Below are 9,229 nucleotides of genomic sequence, written 5' to 3'. Positions count from 1 at the left end.
AGAAGTTTCTTTCATAAAAACTCGAATTTCTGAATTTTTTCAGAAAGTTTACAGGAACGGTAACAAATGGCAGGACCTAGTAGGACCCCTACTTTAAAAATATGGAAAAATCCCTCCATGGTGACAAAGTGCAGTCGATGCTATGATTTCTTTGAAGTAATTATGAATTAATTTTTTTCTATTAATTTTTTTAGCATATAGCGCAGGACACTCATTTTCATTATTTGCCCAGGCTTCTTATACCTTCTTGAAATTATAAATCTTGTTTAAAGCACATGGAGAAAACAAGGGCTTCTTGGACCTACAGGAATAATTGACTTTTATTTCAGATTTTGTATTCTTATTTTTTAGACATATTTCCTAAGGATATAGTATTTTATTTCATGTATTTGTTCTTAGGCTTGTCTAATTAACTCACCTTCAGTTTCTAAGATATGGCCACTTGAACTTCATTATACTCTAGGGCTAGTGTTTGGAATTTCAGGTACCTAAGTTAATGATTGTGCCCTGTTAGGTTGTAATACTGTATCCAATAAATGCAGAGTTACCAAAATGTGAGAGGATTTAAAAATCTAACAAAAAATTAATCTTTGAGTGACAGGTTTGCAGTCCCACTTTGGAAATATGAAACTAGAATAAGCTCTACTCCAAGAACTAAGTCATCACAACCTTCCCTGCCCCAGTAATCTCTCCCTCTCCCCCTCTTCATCCCTCTCTCCCATTTCCCTCCTCTTCCCTCTCTTCCTCTTTTATTCTCCCTCCATCTCCCGCCATCTCTCTTCCTGTACCTTTCTGCATAAGAGATTCATTCTCTCTCTCTCTTTTTCTCTTTTTTAAGAATGATTCCCTCCATAAACTGGGAAACCAAGTTCAGCATGAATTCTGTTTAAGCTTGTAAAGCTAAAACTCCATGTGATTTCCAAAGAAGGGAATGACTGGATGAATATAGATGAGCTGTGGACTTCCAAAGTTGATTGCAGCCAGATCATGAGGTCTTTGCAAATATCCTAGTTTCTTTCAAAGCCAGGAGGAAGATGGAGATTGTGAGCTGCCAAAAGAATGGTAAAGTGCTAGGCAGGAAATTGCAGGCCACTCCATGACGGTGGACCAAAGCCGTGACATAACTTTTAACTGAACGGATAGATCAGTTAAACAGATCATTGTATATATTGCATATATTTGTAGTTAGATAGATGTGTAGTAAAATTTCAGTTCTTCTTGCTTATAAGTGACTTAAACTTCCCATAGACAGAAGAGTCTGGTGAGCTACATTTCATGGGGTCACAAAAGAATCAGATATGACTGGGAGACTAAATGATAATAAAGCTTCCCATATAAGCTTCACTTATAAAATGAGAAGAGAATACCTTACTCCATAGAATTTTAAGTGAGTTGTTGGATTAAAATATTACATACAGCCACTATGGAGAACAGAATAGAGATTCCTTAAAAAACTAAAAATAGAGTTACTGTACACTACTGGGCATATATTCAGAGAAAATGATAATTCAAAAATACACATGCACTCCAATGTTTGCTGCAGCACTATTTACAATATATATAGTACAATACATACAGTTCTAGCTAGCACATGGAAGCAACCTAAATGTCTATAGACTGATGAATTGATAAAGAAAATGTGGTACATATATACAATGGAGTATTACTCAGCCATATAAAAGAAGGAAGTTGGGTCCTTTGTAGAGACATGGGTGGACCTACAGCCTATCATACAGAGTGAAAAAAGTCAGAGAAAAACAAATATCATATATTAACACCTATACATGTAATTTAGAAAAACCGTATAGATGAACCTATCTGCAGGGCAGGACGAGAGACACAGATACAGAGAATGGATGTGTGGATATGGTGGGGGTGTGGAGAGGGGCTGGGGTGAATTGGGAGATTGGGTTACCATATATACACTAGCACGTTTAAAACAATAACTAGTGGGAACCTGCTATAACACTCAGAAGGCTCAGCTTGGAGCTCTGTGATGACCTAGATGGGTGGTGCTGGGGGATGGGAGGGAGACCAAGAAGGAGGGGATATATGAATACAAAGAGCTGATTCACTTCATTGTGCAGCAGAAACTAAAACAACGTTGTAAAGCACCTGTACTCCAATAAATAAAAATGAATTTTAAGGCCATGGCACCCCACTCCAGTACTCTTGCCTGGAAAATCCCATGGGCGGAGGAGCCTGGTAGGCTGCAGTCCATGGGGTTGCGGAAGAGTCGGACACGACTGAGCGACTTCACTTTCACTTTTCACTTTCATGCATTGGAGAAGGAAATGGCAACCCACTCCAGTGTTCTTGCCTGGAGAATCCCAGGGATGGGGGAGCCTGGTGGGCTTCGTCTCGGGTCACACAGAGTTGGACACGACTGAAGCGACTTAGCAGCAGCAGCAGCAGCAGCATGATGTTAGTGTCTGATTAATGTCAATTCCTCTTCTTCTTTGTTGTCAAAAATTAGTACCTAATAAGATTTTGAAATTATGAAATGTTGACATCTAAAAGTGGTCTTTATGGTTATATTTTTCTCTGACTGTTCAATTTACTGACATTCAAATCATTTGAATGAGAGTATTTGAAATTTAATGGGATTACTCAAAGACCTATTACTTCTGTGTGATAGAGTGGGTCACTGGAGTACAATATTTATTCAGATGAATTCTGATGGATGCCTACAAAGGGCCAGGTACCATCCTAAGACTCTGAGATCTACCAGTGGGAAAAGACAGCCAAAAATCCCTGCCTTGGGGAAATTATTCTAGTGGGGGAGGGGAGCAGAAATTAACCAGTGAAACAAGGAGTTAAAGAAATCATATAGTATGACAGAAAATGATAAGGATCATGGAGAATATTTGCCTTATCAAGGAAGGCAAATAGGGAGTGCAGTAGTTGGGGTCAGGGCAATTCTCAAATATGGTGGTCAGTGTAGACCTCAGAGAAGAATGACATTTGAGCAGAGATTTAAAGGATGTGAAGGAGTTACACCTGCAGTTATCTGGGGAGCGGGTATTCCAGTCTGAGGGAAAGCCAGTGTAAATGTTCTAACAGAAGGTAGTCAGGTATTTTGTAGGAACAGCAAGGGTGCCCACATAGCTGTAGAGAAGCGAATGCAGGAGACGACAGAAAATATGGTTAAAGATATAAATGGTATACACTAGTCTGAGGAGCTTAACTTCCTTTCTGAATGGTAGTAGGAAAACTATTGGAAACATTTTGAGAAGTGATATAATCTGAGTTATAGTCTTGAAAGACAAAGCTGGCAACTTGTAGATCAGATGAGAGATAATGGTTGTTTGGACTGGGTGTTTCCAATGAAGATGGAAATTAATTGTCTTATTCTCAGTATATTTGGACAATAGAACCAACGATATTTTCTGATAATTTGGATGTGGGATGCAAAAACTATATATAGATGTCTCCGATTCCACGCCAGAGGTTTTTGTCTTAAGAAATTAATGGATGAAGTGAAGAGAAAGTCACTCAGTCATCTGACTCTTTGTGACCCCTCATACTGTAGACCATCAGGCGCCTCTGTCCATGGGATTTCCCATGTAAGAACACTGGAGTGGGTTGCCATTTACTGCTCCGGGGCATCTTCCCAACCCAGGGATTGAACCTACATCTCCCACATTGCAGGTAGATTCTTTACCATCTAAGACACAGGGAAACCCATTAACTAATGGATAAACTGTGGATAATACCCATAATCCATGAATAAATAATAGTCTATCCATTAACATAATGTGGAAAGATAATTTTGTGGGAGAGAACTCAAAGGATTTGTTTTGGATGCAAGTTTGAGATGCCTACTTTCAAGTTCAAATGAGTGGATAAGTAAAGGAAACAGGTGGATATAGTCTGGAGTTTGGGAAAAGAGTCTTGACTGGGGACATAAATTTAGGATTATCCTACTAACAGATGATATTTAAATTCATGAGACAGTATGATCACAAAAAATTTTGAGTGTGGGAAGTAAAGAGGACAAAGGAAATCCTTGAGATATAAAAAAGCTAAGAGCTAGGGAAAAGAGGAGAAACTAGCAAGGGAAATGAGAATGGTCAGTGAGGGAGGCATAAAAACAGGAGTATGGGGTTCTCAAACCCAAGTCAAGAGATTTTTAACAAGGAGGAAGACATTGAGACAGTGTTGAGTGCTACTGACAAGTAAAGGGGGAAATAGAAATTGATCACTAAATTTAGCAGCATCCAGTTAAGACACCTTGCTAAGAGTACTGTTGATGGAGTAGGGGCAAAACTTGATCGAGTATGTTTAACTCAGAATGAGAAGACAGGAATTGGAGGGAATCAGTTCAGACAACTTAGTGGAGCTTTGCTGTATAAGGAAGAATTATGACTGTAGATGGTATAAAGAAGAATATTTTTGTATGTTGAATACAATGCAGTAGAGCAGCAGTTCCCAGATGCTTTGGAACCAGGGACCAGTTTCATGGGAGACAGTTTTTTCCATGGCCTGGAGGTGGTGTTGTGGTTTCAGGATGATTCAAGTACATTACATTAATTGTGCACTTTATTTCTGTCATTGTTACATCAGCTCCACTTTGGATCATCAGACATTAGATCCCAGAGTCTGGGGACCCCTGCAAGAGAGAGAAAACTTGATGTATACAGAAAAGATGGGGCGATCTTTGGAGTCTTGACCTTTGATAGGCAAGAAAGGGTTGATTAGCTCATGGGCTGGAATTGTCCTTAGATGTTTAGAGGGGAGTATGAATACCTGATCTACATATCCAGGATAAATGGCTACCTACTGCCTGATAAGAGCCTATAAAGCTTCTTTGATTTCTTCTATTTATTTTCAGGGAAAGATAAAGTGATAATGCCAGCCAAGAGTGAGTATAAGAAGTCATTCATGGGAAGAGCTAGAAAGAGCACAGATCAACCAGGGAAGTTTGTAGTTATGGATTAAAGATGGTAATAGTTGTGAGTTTTCTCCAGCCATGTTCAGTGCATGGGATAAGGCTCAGAGGAGGTGGGGGTTTGCCATGACCCAGACAACTCTAAAAATTTTCTGTGGTTGCTGTAACAAATCACTACAGGTTGGGTGGCTTAAAACAACATAAATTTATTTTCTCTTGTAGTTCTAGAGGTCAGAACTCTGAAATCAAGGTGTCAGCACAGGCGAACTCTCTCCAAAGGCTTTAAGGGGAAATATATATAAATATATTTTTTTGCCTCTTTCAGCTTATGGTTGCTGTTGACATTTCTTGACTTGTGGCCTCATCACTCCAATATCTGTTCCCCTTGGACACATTTCCTCCTTCTCTTCTCTCTGACTTGTGGCCACAACATGAGAACTGCTGTCTCTGTCTTCATATCACTTTCTCTGCACGTGTGCTGTGTGCCATTTCTAAGGACATTTGTCATCGGACTCAGGGTCCACATTAATAATTCAGAATGATCTCAAGATCTTTGACATAACTACATTTGCAAAGACCCCTGTCTTCTTCTCTAAATAGGATAGCATTCACAAGTTCTTGGAATTAGAACATGGGCATATCATTTTGGATGCTACCATTCAGCCATAATGAGTAGCAAGAAATTAAGATTGGATGTAATTACTCCCTTGATTGTATTTTAAACTACATGAGGAGGAAAAGAGGACTTCACAAGGGATGACTTGTGGAAAAGATGTTGGGATCAAAGTACTTGGCATTTATGTGAGGTTGAAAGACTGTCAGATCATAGTGGTAGAAAAAATGTCATGGAATGATTGAAGTGGTACAATGATATACCTGCAAATTTGACATGTGTTTATTAAAGAAAGATGAATAAGATAGTACTATATAGCATAAATTAAAACTCCCCAAGGTGGCACAGTGGTAAAGATTCTGTCTGTCAGTGCAGGAGATGTAGGCAACTCGGGTTCTATCCCTGGGTCAGGAAGATCCCCTGGAGTAGGAAATGGCAACCCACTCCAGTAATCTTGCTTGGAAAATTCTGTGGACAGAAGAGCCTGGTGGGCTACCACCCATGAGGTCACAAAGAGTCAGACATGACTGAACATTCATGCACATGCAAATATAAAGTTGTGATTTTTCTCTCCATAGTATTTCATTCCAGCTGTCACAGAAGCTCCACTTCCTTTGATTGTTGCCATAGCTGTACATCTTAGCAAGTGTGGCTATGGGAAGCTGAGAGCTTTGGCTTTAGAAGCTTGGAGGCATTAGTTAGATGGGTTCTGTGTTTAAAAATATAACTAGAGACATTTCTACCTCTCTCTCAACAGTTTATCTCATGAACTTGTCCTTTAGGCAGTGACAGTTACTGTTTGGTTGGTGCCCCAAAAGAATGTGTTTTCTCAGATTCTTTGTGTTTTTCCCTCTGCTCTACCATTAGAAAGGCCCATTGCATTCTCCATGTGATCTTTCATGACTGCATGAAGGATTATTGTTTAACATCTCAGCTCTTTTCTTCCTTCCTTCTCCCCTTCTTCTTCAAACTGTTCTCCCGAAAAGGCTGAGGTTAGATTAAATTTGTCAAGTGTTTAAGCAAGTGTTTCCATCTCTGTTATTCTCATGCTCTGACTAAAAGTCAATCCGAAAAGAAATCAACCCTGAATGTTCATTGGAAGGCCTGCTGCTAAAGCTGAAGGTCCACTATTTTGGCCACCTCATGAGAAGAGCTGATTCATTGCAAAAGACCCTGATGCTGGGAAAGACTGAAGGCAAAAGAGAAGAGGGTGGCAGAGGATGAGATGGTTACATAGCGTCACCATCTCAATGGACATGGTTTTAAGCAAGCTCTGGGAGATGGTGAAGGACAGGGAAACCTGGCCTGCTGCCAGTCCATGGGGTCACAAAGAGTTGGATGTGACTGAGCAACTGAACAATAGCAACAACACATGTATGCAATGAGTTTGAAATTCATAGCCTCATTCTAATCCTCAATGTAACTGAGTCAAGCCTGCACTTACTGACCAAACAAACATTAACGGAGCACTCACCATGTGTTCTGAGAATACTAATACCACCAAAACACAGATTCTGCCTTCAAATTACTGTCTAGCGCAGGGCCCAGAGCCATGAGTCAAATCCAGCCCACTGCTGGTTTCCATACAGCCTCCACGCAAAGGAAGCTTTTCACATTTTTTGAGGGGTTGTAAAAAACAGTAGAATATGTGATAGAATCACTCAGTCGTGTCCGACTCTTTGTGACCCCATGGACTGTAGCCTACCAGGCTCCTCCATCCCTGGGATTTTCCAGGCAAGAGTACTGGAGTGGGTTGCCATTTCCTTCTCCAGAGGATCTTCCTGACCCAGGGATCGAATCCAGGTCTCCCTCATTGTAAGCAAGACACTTTACTGTCTGAACCACCAGGGAAGTACAAAAACCAATAGAATATGTGATAGAGACCACCTATGACTCAAAAAAAAAAAAAAAAAAAAAAAACCACATAAAATATTGACTCTCTTGTCCTTTCCTGAAAAAGTGTGCTGACCCTTAGTTTGGTGAGAAAATATATGGGGATCATAATACCAGCCTCACAAACCGTTGGATTTTGTTGCAGATTACGTGCTAATTTTTGCTTGGCTAGCATAAATCCCTTTCTTCTAATAAGAGATTATCGAAAGGGGAGCGCCAGGGTTGCGGCGCGGAGGAGGAGCGCGGGGGCCAGCGGAGGCAGCTCGGTCGGGCGGCCTTGGCGGCGAGAGGACAGCGTGGGGTCAGCCTACGTGACGAGGTGGGCGCCGGCGCAGCCTCCGTGTGGAGAGGATTCAAGATGACCAACGAAGAACCTCTTCCCAAAAAGGTTCGACTGAGTGAAGCAGACTTCAAAGTTATGGCACGAGATGAATTAATTCTAAGGTGGAAACAGTATGAAGCATATGTGCAAGCTTTGGAGGGCAAGTACACAGATCTCAACTCTAATGATGTAACTGGCTTAAGGGAATCTGAAGAAAAACAAAAGCAACAGCAGCAAGAATCTGCACGCCGAGAAAACATTCTTGAAATGCGACTAGCAACCAAGGAGCAAGGAATGCAAGAGTGTACTACTCAGATCCAGTACCTCAAGCAAGTTCAGCAGCCTAGCGTTGCACAACTGAGATCAACAATGGTGGACCCAGCGATCAACCTGTTATTCCTAAAAATGAAAGTGAACTGGAACAGACTACAGACAAACTGGAACAAGCCCAGAATGAACTGAGTGCCTGGAAGTTTACGCCTGGTAGCCTAACAGGCAAAAAGTTAATGGCGAAGTGTCGAATGCTTATCCAGGAGAATCAAGAGCTTGGAAGGCAGCTGTCCCAGGGACGTACTGCACAACTTGAAGCGGAGTTGGCTTTACAGAAGACATATAGTGAGGAGCTTAAAAGCAGTCAGGATGAACTGAATGACTTCATCATTCAACTTGACGAAGAAGTACAGGGTATGCAGAGTACCATTCTAGTTCTTCAGCAACAACTGAAGGAGACATGCCCGCAGTTGGCTCAGTACCAACAGCAGCAGTCTCAAGCCCCAGGCCCGAGTACCAGCAGGACTACATCTTCTGAGCCTGTAGGACAGGCAGAGGCCACAGGTAAAGACTGCAGTCATCTGGCCAACGGACCAAGTAATGGCGGTTCCTCCCGGCAGAGGACGTCTGGGTCTGGATTTCACAGGGACACAGCCGTAGATGACTTTCCTTCTTCTCCAGGGAATGGGAATAAGGCCTCCAGCAGCTCGGAGGAGAGAACTGGCAGAGGAGGTAGTAGTTACGTAAACCAACTCAGTGCAGAGTATGAAAGTGTAGACTCTCCCAGGGGCAGTGAAAACTCTCTCAAACACCACTCAAATGACACAGACTCCAGTCATTAAGAGTCTGTTCTCCTCCGCAAGAGGAGAAACCAGTGAGTGGGAAAGGTAACCGAACTGCGGCCTCCCGCCACGTTCAGAATGGCTTGGCCTCAAGTGTAAATGTACAGGGTTCAGTTTTGTAAAAAAAAAAAAAAAAAAAAAATCCAGCAAATTCTTATACAGTGTCACTTAATTTGGAAGAGGATACTGTCCATTTAATTAACGCATACTTTTGTCACAATTTGCCTTTTTTGTGGGTTTTTTTCTTTTTTTTCTTTTTTCCCTTTTTCTTTGCTTCAATACCTCTGCCACTTTGGAAATTGTAACAGTTAATTACTTTGAATGTTGCTAAAAGGACATTTTTGTGTAGGGTCAGGTTATTTTTATATGAGTTAATGTGAAGTTGTAAATGGAACTCT

General features: G+C 41.2%; 1 pseudogene; it reads left to right on the top strand.

Moving 5' to 3' along the window:
• The first annotated feature begins 7,755 nt into the window (after positions 1-7,755).
• Positions 7,756-8,953, top strand: LOC104993061 (annotated as a pseudogene).
• The last annotated feature ends 276 nt before the right edge of the window (positions 8,954-9,229 follow it).

The sequence above is a fragment of the Bison bison genome, unplaced genomic scaffold (genome assembly GCF_000754665.1).
Source record: "Bison bison bison isolate TAMUID 2011002044 unplaced genomic scaffold, Bison_UMD1.0 scf7180017864232, whole genome shotgun sequence".
Classification (NCBI taxonomy): domain Eukaryota; kingdom Metazoa; phylum Chordata; class Mammalia; order Artiodactyla; family Bovidae; genus Bison; species Bison bison.
The sequence above is the reverse complement of the archived record's forward strand: the minus strand, read 5'-3'. Positions and strand labels throughout refer to the sequence as shown.